The sequence below is a fragment of the Chiloscyllium plagiosum genome, chromosome 12 (assembly GCF_004010195.1).
Source record: "Chiloscyllium plagiosum isolate BGI_BamShark_2017 chromosome 12, ASM401019v2, whole genome shotgun sequence".
NCBI classification, from domain to species: domain Eukaryota; kingdom Metazoa; phylum Chordata; class Chondrichthyes; order Orectolobiformes; family Hemiscylliidae; genus Chiloscyllium; species Chiloscyllium plagiosum.
In genome coordinates this window covers 30,068,826-30,081,623 of record NC_057721.1, presented here as the reverse complement: position 1 = coordinate 30,081,623, position 12,798 = coordinate 30,068,826, and the positions used below count along the sequence as shown (strand labels likewise).

Here is a 12,798-nt window from a genome sequence, read left to right as displayed (position 1 = left end):
AATAGAATTATGGTCGCTGGCCCCAAAGTGCTCCCCCACTGACACCTCAGTCACCTGCCCTGCCTTAGTTCCCAAGAGTAGGTAAAGTTTTGCACCTTCTCTAGTAGGTACATCCACATACTGAATCAGAAAATTGTCTTGTACACACTAAAATTCCTCTCCATCTAAACCTTTAGATTAGATTACCTACAGTGTGGAAACAAGCCCTTTGGCCCAACAAGTCCACACCGACCCTCCGAAGAGCAACCCACCCAGACCCACTCCCCTATATTTACCCCTGACTAATCAACCTAACACTATGGGCAATTTAGCATGGCCAATTTACCTACACTGCACATCTTTGGACTGTGGCAGGAAACCAGAGCACACGGAGGAAACCCACACAGACACAGGGAGAATGTGCAAATTCTACACAGATGGTTGCCTGAGGTGGGAATTGAACCAGGGTCCCTGGCGCTGTGAGGCAGCAGTGCTAACCACTGAGCCACCATTATCGAAAATGCCACTCCCCCCTCCTCTCTTGCCTCCCTTTCTATCCTTAGTGTAGCATTTGTCTCCTGGAACATTAAGCTGCCAGTCCTGCCCATCCCTGAACCATGTCTCTGTAATGCTATGATATCCCAGTCCCATGTTCCTAACCATGCCCTGAGTTCATCTGCCTTCCCTGTTAGGCCCCTTGTATTGAAGTAAATGCAGTTTAATTTATTAGTCCTACCTTGTCCCTGCTGCTATTGGGTCAGCTTTTTGTTTTACAAAAAGATCTGATGACAGATAAAGAACAATGCTAAGTTTAATTTTAGCCATAATTATAATAGTTCAAGTGACACAATGTGGATTAGCTCTTAGAACCTTCAAAATTTAGCAAGAACTGTATATGATTCCATTGTTGCTGTTGTGTCAGATACAAACAGATCCTACAATTATCCTGAATTTCCTTCAGCAAGAATTTTTCATCAATAAGATATATTGTGTGAGCACTAGGTTGCTTTGCACCCAATCTCTCATCACCCCATGTGTCTCTAAAATCATGCTAGTGGCCCAAATGCACTCTTTTGTTTCAAGCAGCAATTAAATGTTGGCATAATTGAAGGGGTAACACGTGCTGTGAATAGAGGGGGACAATTGGATGCACTAAACTTAGATTTCCAGAGGCATTTGATAAAGTGTCATATTTCTGGTTACTACAGAAAATAAAAGCAAAGTCTGCATGAAACACTATATAGAACAAACCAGCAGATAACTAGGAATTTATATCCACGAACATCAACTAGTCACTAAATGCCATGACCAGCACCCTAGTGGCCATGTACACAGATGACAAGGACCACAAATCTGGGACAACACAACTATGATAGAAGAAAGTTAAAAACCACACAACACCAGGTTATAGTCCAACAGGTTTAATTGGAAGCACACTAGCTTTTGGAGTGCCACTCCTTCATCAGATGGTTGAGGAGCAGTGCTCTAAAAGCTGGTGTGCTTCCAATTAAACCTGTTGGACTATAACCTGGTGTTGTATGATTTTTAACTTTGTACACCCCAGTCCAACACCGGCATCTCCAAATCATGATAGGACAAGTTATATATAGGACAGCCGGAGAATTTCTCGAAGCATGGCACTCAGCCACAGACTCCATCAACAAGCACATTGACCTAGACCCAATATACTGAACAACTAGAACAGGCAACTGGAAGCAGCAGGAATGGGACCAAATAAATTCCAGAAGACACAGTACACCAGCGCTTCACAGGAGGCTCCAAAGTTCTGTGTGTGTTTGATTTAAGTACCGTAAAAAATCAGGTTGACACTATATGTCTAGTCAAAGTTCTGATTTAAAACAGTTGCAGAACACTAGATGTGTGATGCATTACTTGTCATCAAAACAAATGTCATGTTTGTAAATATCATATGGTTGATTGGACAACACAAAATCCACAAGGAAATTGCTTATGTGAGCAGCCTGAGCAAATTGCTAGAGATTGTTAAAACCAGGGGTCAGCTTCTTTTCAGAAACACAAACAGTTGGCTGAACCAACCATGGTAAATTACATATTTATGACATTTTCCAGTGGTCAAACTGGATAGTGATCACATGGGCTGCTTACATGGAAAGGGGAAAAGAGAACATGCCTCAGAGCAATAGCTAGTTAGCCCATGGAATATGAGTCATCTAATCAGTGTTTGCAGGTAGGGACAGAGCAGAGTGATCACTTGTTTTGGGCTGATCCATGGAAAAATCCATACAAACTGGTTCACTTGTGATTGTTAAGTGTTTTATAGATAAGCTTGTAAAAATGAGTAATATACCCTTCTTTAAGAAGGAACATTGGGTATATCCTATTGTTGAGACTTCCTTGGGATATCCAAAGTAACCCCAACAGACCAGGCAAAGTGGGAATTAAAGCATAAAACATAAGGAGGCTACAAAAACAAGAGGTAGGTGAAGTGAGTGGACAAAGACGTGACAAAGTTAAAAAACAAATTGTCTGATCTTTGTTTTAAATGAGTTACGCTTGATTTTTAAAACAATAACCCCTCATTTTAAACATTCTGTTCACATTGACCCTGTTAAGACCCTTCAGTATCTTATACATTTCAATTCGGTCACCTCCTACACTTCTAAACTGCACCAGATATAAGCCTACCTTGTCCAACCTCTTCTCATAAGACAACCTTCATTTTCCAGATATCATAATGATAAACTTTTTTCTGAACAGCCTCCAACAAATTTATGTTCTTTACAAAATATGGTGGCTAATACTCGAATGTGTGACTGTGAGAATTGCAAATATTTCCCAATGCATGCATGTTGCTCTGCAGCTGCTGTGCGACAACTGTAAGATAAATTGCACAAATTCCAGTTTCTCACTGTCTAGCTGGTGTATCACAATATGCATCATAGAGTTCAATTTAGTGCAGTGTCCTCAAAGCAGTACAGCTGCATTCTGCAGCAGTGCATTTTACAAGCTGCATTTGAACAACCATGGCCATTCAAAGGATAGCAACAGCCAGTCTTTTTAGCAAATTTACCTGGCATACATACAACAAAGAGCATATAGTCACACAAAAATAATATATCAGACTATTGGGTTGCTGGAGCATTGCAGCATTTGCTCAAGAACAGTTAAAACCTTTGGTGATCTGCTACATGCTGCACTACTTTGCCAGCACAAGCAGCAAGTGTTGCTCTTTCCAACCCTATATGAACTAGATTAGATTCCCTCAGTGTGGAGATGGGCCCTTTGGCCCAACCAGTCCACACCGACCCTCCAAAGAGTAACCCACCACCCTCTGACTAATGCACCTATCTCTATGGGCAATTTAGCATGGCCAATTCACCTGACTGCACATCTTTGGACTGGGGGAAGAAACTGAAGCACCTGGAGGAAACCCACACAGACACGAGGAGAATGTGCAAACTCCACGCAGACAGTCACCCGAGGCTGGAATCGAACCTGGGACCCTGGTGCTGTGAGGCAGCAGGAATAGGAAAAAAGTGGAGGGAAAGAGGCAACTTACACAACCACTTACTGACCTTGATAGATTCATCCAATTGTGGTATTAGTAAACATGATTCCAATTCCCAACTTAACAGCAACCTCAAATCTTTCACTCTGTGATTGACGATCACAACATCTGCTTTGTCACAATACAAAAGTGAAAGCAAATGTAAAGTAAATAGTCCAAGCCAAATTTATAAATTAAGTCAAGCCACATTGTATAAAAATGTCAACCGTCATCTTTGTACATCCCCCTGGTGCATGTCCCTCTACTCCTATATGGTCTTATGCTAGTGGCTGCAGCAAATCTGCTAGAAGATTTTCAGTGAGGGAGACTGTAAATGATCTGTCAGAATGCTGCTGCTCTGGAAGCTCTGGCTGCATATTGCACCACTTTGGCCTGGTCAACCGCAGTTTTGGATCATTGATTAACAGATAAGAGCAAAGGTATTAGTGAAGTGGCACCAGATGAAGGTTAAACATTGTCATCCTAAGAGGGAACGATAGACACTTGCTCTAGAGTGCAACCATTGCCACTTGGAGAAAAGGTTGCTGGACATCTGTAGCACCTTGCAGGCCTCTTTCAACAATGATAGCCACAACAATGATGGCTGCAGTCATGAAAGCTTAGTCTGCTATCTGCACATCTAAAATATAGTGTGAAGTTATATGAATGCAGTTTTGTGTTTCTGCTGCAATGGAAGCTGAGTCATCAACCATCAAACACTGCAACATGTTTGAGTCTAATGAAGTTAACCACAATCTGCACACTGGAAAAATGAGCTCTAATCTCTGTCCAAAGTCCTCTACCAAGATAGTGATGTAAGCTTTCTGATAAGTCTGCCATTACACAAGACCTTTCATTGTATGCACAGATAAGCTTTCTTCAAGAGATTGGCTGATCAATGAGCTCATTTTCTTGTTGACAACAGATTCCACACATCACCATCCACCATCCCATTCACCAGCCAAATGTCGACATGTGTTCAGCTTTTGACACCTGCCCAGAATAATAGTCATGAACCAAGAACCAGCAATCTCTGTCTCTGTGCTATCCTTTAAATGATGTGTAAATTCAGATTCTTGGTTGGTAGCTGTTGATTTTCATAATCCTTTTATCTGCTCCCCTTTCACCACAGTCTGACTTGGTGATTACTATTTGGTAACTGAGAGAAAAATGATACAAGGATAAGATTGTGATGATACATGCTTACATCATCTGCATCTTCTTACAGCATTAGAAGGATCATTAGATATGGAAATATCATTATCATTGATATTTTCAATCACAGTGCAGACCGCGAGCTCAGTCACAGACACTCAAGTAATGGTGAACATCCATCATGATAAGGAAATGCACCCTTGACTCTTCCCTGCTGACTGAATGCTGTTTTCTCCTTCTGCACAATATTCTGCTGTAAAAAGGGAAGTAGTGACATCGTGGTAATGTCACTGGGTTAGTAATTTAGAATCCCAGGTTAGCGGTCAGGGAGTAAACAGTTCGAATCCCACCACGATAGTGAAATTTGGGTTCAATAACAATCTAACCTAATGGTGACCAGGTGATTACTGTTGATTTTCACGAAAAACCATCTATTTCAGTAATGCCCTTTTATCTGGGTCTGGCCTACCTGTGACTCCAGACCCACAGCAGTGTGGTTGACTCTTAGTTGCCTTCTGGTCAATAAAAGTTGGGAACTAAGGAATGACCTAACCATTCATGCTCAAATCCCAAAAATGAATTTTTAAAAACGGTGTCGGTGAATTTAAGCAGTTTTGAGTCTTCGAGCAGCTGGCATTGCATGCAAGCTGTGAGGAGTCAGTATGAAGCTTGCACCAGTGTTACAAATATGAGGATAAGGAGAAACTGTGAATATTAGGTATGGGTATGATCAATAGAGATTATTGGTAGGTGAGTGATGTGAATTTAGTGTATTGCACAAAGTGGGAAGCTTGTAGTGCAGTTGGAAGCATATGACATTTGAAAATGCACTCACTGACCTTAACTATTGGTGTGACGTCTTTGAATAACTTGCATCACTGCATCCAGTTTCTGAGACTGAGGTTCCTGACAAGTATCTGTCTCACTGTCTTCACAAAGTTTGTCTGGAAGGCTTCCTGTGGATAGATTGCACCTCATCACTTCACACATCAAGGCTTCTTTTGCAGGACTGGAAAATTTCAGAATGGCCCTTTGCCTTATTGTATTATTCTTGCATCCTTTCCAAGTTAAGATCACATTTAGAATAACTTCCAGCAACTATTCCATCAAGAATGTATCTTCCCTTTCACAGGGACAGTATAATGCAGGTTAACGTTTTGTTCAATCATGCAGCAATCCTTCAACAGAAAATGTAGTACTGGTTGAATACTGAAGTTGTTTAAATGACCAAAATCATTTATGCAACACTTATGAACTACCTACAAGAGGAACAATGGGCAAGGAGTAATCTTGTTTTGTAATCCTCATGCCTATTTTTGGGTTCTGTCCAGTTCCTTTCAAATTCACATCATTCCATTTTTAGCCAAAACATTCAGATTTAAATTTAAATTCATATAGTAGTATATCATTCAGAAAGTATAATTTAAATTAGAAATAGTCATGCAGCTCCTAACAATGAGTTTTGTGGCCATGAATATCCTTTCATAGCCAACTGTTATTTAGCAAGACTTACTTAAGGGAGCAGATTATTACTAAAATACTTTGTTTGGCATAAAGCAATGATTGAAATTGATGTACTTGCACAATCACCATCTTTTCATTTACTTTTCACACAATTGTCCTGTTCATCTGTCAACAGCACCCTAGTATTAGCCTGATAGGTATTATTTTGAAATATGAGGGAAGGCTTTACCACTTTTTGTCAGTTATGACATGAATGCAAAAGATTATATAATACAATGGATGAATGACAGAGACAGAGGAAGCAGATGACAGATTGAATGTACAGCACACTGAGTTCATCACACCTTTCAATGTTATCACATGTAAGGAATGCTGCAAAGGAAAATAGATTTCAGGAGTCTTAAAAGGTTAGGATTAATGTGGCCTTTTATGGAACAAACTATTACGATATGTGGCAAGACTTTTCAATCTTTTATAATGTAAGGGATTATGGGGTAGATCAGTTCCTGTCCTTCAAGTGTCCTTTGTTATTTTTAAAATAAGCATTTTTTTTCTGAAAACGTCTTTGATCATATTTTTTTTTATTATATTTTCTAACATTACATTTGAGAATTGTATAGAATAAAGCATACTTCTTACATAGCACCATCTTGGCAGCAAAGTGGTAAAACTCTATTTGATTTTGTGCAAAGAAATAACACCAAGACATAAATCATATTAAAAATGCCATTGCTACACTTACATACAACAGCAGAATGAAAACAGTAACATCTGTATTTTCTCCCAAAACTAAAAAAAGCTTTGTCAAATGTTTTTGCAAAGACATTGACTTGCTATTAATCCATTGTATTGACTGAACAATCTCAAACTAGAAATGCTAAATGTGAGAAATCCTTCTTTGTTTTGGCACTGAAATGTTACTGAAAGCTTTGATAAGTAGTTGTCACAAAGGTCACAGGTTGAAGAACAAAAGAAAGTCTGCAGCAATTCTTAAAGAGATAAAGAATAATTCAAATTTATGGGCTGAGGCTGCTTATTTCTTGGATTTGTCTGCCGCAATATAAGATTTGTCATTTTTCTGCTAACCTCCCAGGTAATATATTGTATCACAGCAGAACACTCCTCCTCAAGAGTGTGTAATAAAATCATATTGTCTTCCTGAGAGCCCCAAAAGCAAGCTTACTATTTGCTGATCTCAGATTCACACACATGAGGAACAAACTCTCTCTACAAGAGAATGTTACCTTGTGAAGGATGAAATAAAACATTTGGGATTGTGGCTATAGTAATATTTGTTCCTACAGTATATGATGTGCAGTACTAGATTCATCAGAATGACAGAATATCTGGTTACAATGTTTATTTGAATAAAATGATGATGAGAATCAAAATTAAAAGTCACCTGGCATCTACTAAAAAACACTCACCAGCTGTATTTAGCACACATGGTTCTGATGCTTTGTACATAGAAAATTAAGTATAGTCAATAATATATAATTATCGAAGTGCAAAGAACAAAGAAAATACAACACAGGAACAGGTTCTTCAGCACACTAAGACTGTGCCAATGCACAATGCCTTTCTAAACTGAAAGTCTTTTGTCTCTATTTGGTCTGGATCACTCAATTCCGTGCCTATTCATTTATCTATCGAGTTGCCTCTTAAACATTACTATTGTATCCATCTTCACCATCTCATTCTGGCAACACATTCCAGGCACTTACTTTTATTAAAAAACCTGCCTCTCACATCTTTACGGCTGAGCCCTTTTCCCAGAAACCTATGTCCCCATGTAATTTCTACCCTGGGAAAAAGACTTTGACCATCGTAATGTTGCAAACTTCCATCAGAACACCTTCCTTATCCTTAGATGTTCAAGTGAAAACAAATCAAGTTTGTCCAATCTACCCTTATAGCTAATATCCTCCAAGCCCCACAACATCCTAATAAACCATTTCTGTACCTTCTCCACAGCCTCCTTATCCTTCTGGTACTGTGGCGGACAATATACTCACTTTTTTGCTGTGAGTGATAAATAATGGATAATTTCTGTGATCCAAGAAGTAATTCAAAGGTTGGAATCTTATTGGAGTGTTGTGGTGGGATGTGGCAGAATTGGACGATAAATGACCTCAGGCATTCTTGCAATCGGCATGGTGAGTTTTTCGATAAGTAGCAGTAAGTTGCCAATTATGACGGATTATTTCATGCTGATGGCCTAATGTACCTCATTAATATTCAGTTTTGATCTTATCAACTTAACAAATAAGCTATATGTTGAGGTTATTCAACATGGAAACTAGAGTATGTACCAAGCTAATTCAACTTGGCACATGCTCTGAAAGACCTCTGTGATGGACACTGGCGCAACCATCTCCACAGGAGACGGTCATGCTTCCACTGACATTGGCATATAACATGTGCCAATCTCTAAGAATATTCATGACAAATCTCTGGTCCACACACAGAATGCTTCTGTCCTTCAATGCTGCACCTCAGGCTGCACTAGCAACTTCCTTTTATTTACCTATGAGATGTGGGCATCGCTGGCTGGCCAGCATTTATTGTCCATCTCTAGTTGTACTTGAGGAGGTGGTGCTGAGCTGCTTTCTCAAACTGTTGTAGTCCATATGCTAAAGGTTGTCTCAGAATGTCCTTTGGGAGGGAATTTCAGGATTTTGACCCAGCGACAGTGAAGGGATGTGATATCTTTCTAAGTCAGAATGGTGACTGGCTTGGAGGGAAACTTACAGATGCTGGCGTTCCCATGTATCTGCTGCCCTTGTCCTTCTAGATGGGAGCACCTATGGGTTTGGAAGGTGTTGTCTAAGAATCTTTGGTGAATTTCTGCAGTGTATCTTGCAGATAGCACACACCGTTGTTACTGAGCATCAGTGGTAGAGGCAGTGTATGCTTATGGAAATGTGCTAGTCATGTGGGCCTTTTGTTCTGGATGATGTTAAGCTTTTTGAGCGTTGTTGGAACTGCATCCATCCAAGCAAGTGGGGAGTGTTCCATCATGGCTCTGACTTGTGCCTTATATATCGTTTGCAGGCTTTGGGAATCAGAAATTGAGTTACTCGCTGCAGTAGAATGAGCCTCTGACCTGCTCTTGTAGCCATTGTGTTTATATGGTGAGTTCAGTTGAGTTTTTGGTTAATTATAACCCTAAAAATGTTGAAAGTAGGTCTCAGTAATGGTAACACCATTGAATGTCAAAGGTGGGTGGGTTAGATTATCTCTTATTAGGGATGGCCATTGCCTGGCATTTGTGTGGCACAAATGTTACTTGCTACTTGTCAGCCCAAGCCTGGATATTGTCCAGATCTTGCATTTTTTGTATATGGACTGATTCACCTGCTGAGGAATGCTGCTAAACATTGTGCAATTATCAGTGAATGTCCCTACCTCTGACTTTGTGATGAGAGAAGGACATTGATGAAGGAACTGAAGATGATTGGGCTCAGGACACTACTCTGAGGAACTCCTGAAGAGAAGACCTGCAGTTGAGATGACTGACCTCCAACAATGATGATGAATTTTCTCTGTGCTAGGTATTACCTCAATCAGCAGAGAGATTTCCCCTTAATTCTCATTGATTTTAGTTTTACTAAGGCTCCTTGATGCCACACTTGTTAAAATGTGACCTTTATTTCAAGGGCTGTCACTCTCACCTCACCTCCAGAATTCAGCTGTTTTGTCTATGTTTGAACTAAGGCTGTAATGAAGTCAAGAGCTGAGTGGTTCTGGCAGAACCCAAACTGGGCATCACTGAGCAGACTATTGCTGAGCTGGTGCTACTTAATAGCACTGTTGATGACACCTTCCATCATTTTATTAATGATCGAGAGTAGACTGAGGGGGCAATAATTGGCTGTATTAGACTTGTCCTACCTTTTATGTTCAGGATATATTTGGACAATTTTCCATATTGTCAGGTGGATGCCAGTCTTGTAACTGTACTGGAAGATCTTGGCTAAGGAAGAGCAGGTTCAGGAGCACAAGTCTATTGCCAGAATGCTGTTAGGGCCCATAGCCTTTGCAGCATCCAGTATCTCCAACCATTCCTTGATATCACATGAGTGAATCAAATTGGCTAAAGACTGCATCTGTAATGTTAAGGAATTTTCTGTATTGTCTGGTAGATGTCAATGTTTTATGAATTCTGGAACAGCTTGACTTGGGGAATGTAAAGTTCTGGAGCCTATATCTTCATTAATATTGTTGGAATATTGTCAAGGTACATGGCTTTTACAGTATCCAGTACACTACTATTGTAAGGTTGTTGCAGGGACACTCGAAGCTTCGGGGCAGCTCATGGACTGCACCAGGCTGCATCTCCAGACTTTTTTCTTGCTGTCATAGCCCTTACTCAGCCTAGCTGAATGCTTGCAGCATCTCTATCTTCCATTACTTTTGCCATTTATTTTTGCAATTTGCTCTCTCAACCAGACAGATACCAGGATCATATTACTTCTGTTTTGCTTTGCCATTTAGCACACAAGGAAAAAAAAACTTGTCCTAGTTGCCTGTAAGCTTCTATCAAGTCAAGAGGTCAAGAGGTCCAAGCACAGTTAATCAAGGGCAGCAGCTAAGAGCATCCAGGGCCTGATCAGCGTATCAGAGTCAGGATCCTCTTTACAAAAGGGCTGAACTGCCAAATGTCAGGAAGGCCACTGCTGTCTTTACTCTTTCTGCCCTGCTGGGGACTGTTCTCTTCCTGGAATGAGAGAGAGGTAGCTCTTATGGGAGATGAAAATGGGTGACATGGATGTTATTTTTGATGGAGATGGAGCAGTAACCCAATGGAATGAGCAGGCAATGCAAGGGCATGCAGGACTAGTGGTTTCAGAGGTTGGTGTGGGTGACAGTGAATGGGGAAGATGTTGCAATCAATAGTGGGAGAGTCATAGTGTGAACTTTGGTGGGATATGGGTATTGTTGCAGAGTTAGAGCAAGTGTGAGATATCAGAGTGAAGATGATTGGCACCTGTGACAATGGAGCTGAGAAGGTCATTGATTTTCTTGCGACAGTGCAAGCATTTCTGCAGATGGCTGAGATTGTTTTAGCTCAGGTGACCACCATTGACCAGGCTCACATGGTATTAGTTGTGTGTTCTCAATTGCAGGTCCTGCTGTAAGAGAAGCTCCCATTTTGCACCAATCCACCCAGCAGGGCCCCCACCACAACCCCCTCCCCCAAACCCCAACCCATCCTACCCTGATGCCAATATTCCCCCGCCTATCCTGTCGAAGGTACATGACAGGAACTGTGCAGGGCAGTGCCTGACTGGTAGTGCTTGCCTGAGTGCACAATGGGCTTTTAAGCATGGCACAGAAGCAAGGGATGTGGCAAATTCTGGGATATCTGATGAGTGATGAGTTGATCCAGGATAGTGTGTCTTAAGGTAGGGCTGGATTTGGACATGAGGTACACCTTTGGGGTGGGTTAGGGTAGTTAATGAGGTGATATTGTTAAGATACAGCAAAAAACTCACGAGAAATTGTGGCAAAAATCCCTCCAAAAAGCCCAACACAATTTGATTTTAGACTCAAAAAAACTTAAAGTTCATTCAATGGTGTATTCTTCAATGGAATTAAATGCCTCTACAGAGTAAAATAGGTCAAAATTAACAATTGATCTATGGATAATAAAGCCAACTAACACATAGACCCAAAATTTATGGTCCACCGAAGAAATCTGACTTGTTACCATGATTTATCAACAATTCTGTATCTTCCATAGTAAAAAATTAATCTAATAGAATAGGAATTTCTCTTCTGTAACGAGACAAGGTGAATTTGCCTGGCATAGAATAAAAATGTTAATGGAGGATTTATATACTGCAATCAGTGAAGAAATAGAAATCTGCATGAAGTAATGAGAGAATCGCACACTTCTCAGTGAAGTACAAAACACAGTTCAAGTAATTGAAGACTTTTTTGTTCATTGCAAAATACTTAAGGAAAATAATAATCATTTTTATAAAATTCAGCAGTAACTGAACCTATGTTGAAGTAAAACAGTTTAAGTGGAAATTTACGTTGACTATCTAAAGCTAAAATAAGACAGTGTTTTAATTTTTCAGATATCTGTTTTTGAACCTAAATACCATGAATATTAAAATAATTGAATAACACACATCTTATGTCAAGTATGAGACATTTAAATTTAACAGTTCAGTGATTGGAAAAACACATCTAGTAAACATAATGGGCATACATGTACCGGTCAGTAAATTTGCATTCTTAATTGATTAACATTTGAATTGATTTTGGGGGGGATTCCTCACCACATTTTGTTAACTCTCTCAAATATATTTAATAGCTTTAACTTGCAAGATTCTCAATTGGTTTGCAATAAGGATTGTGTTAAATTACAGACTGCTGTGTATTCATCCACCATCTGCTAATGTGTGCCTGTCCTTTTATTTGAATTTATTTTATTCAGGAGATTGCAAAGCTGTGGTTCTGTTCGCCGAGCTGGAAGTTTTTGTTGCAAACGTTTCGTCCCCTGTCTAGGTGACATCCTCAGTGCTTGGGAGCCTCCTGTGAAGCGCTTCTGTGGTGGCCTGTCCCTGCCGCTTCCGGTTGTCAGTTTCAGCTGTCCGCTATAGTGGCCGGTATATTGGGTCCAGGTCGATGTGTTTGTTGTACCATACATCGGATGA

General features: G+C 40.2%; 1 long non-coding RNA gene across 1 annotated transcript in view; it reads right to left on the bottom strand.

Annotated features, from left to right (window-relative positions):
* LOC122555551 overlaps positions 1-12,798 on the bottom strand; it is a 44,525-nt gene that overhangs the window by 27,351 nt on the left and 4,376 nt on the right. Inside the window, exon 2 of the long non-coding RNA XR_006313297.1 lies at positions 5,503-5,619. This is a non-coding gene — a long non-coding RNA (uncharacterized LOC122555551). The remainder of the gene's footprint in view (positions 1-5,502; positions 5,620-12,798) is intronic.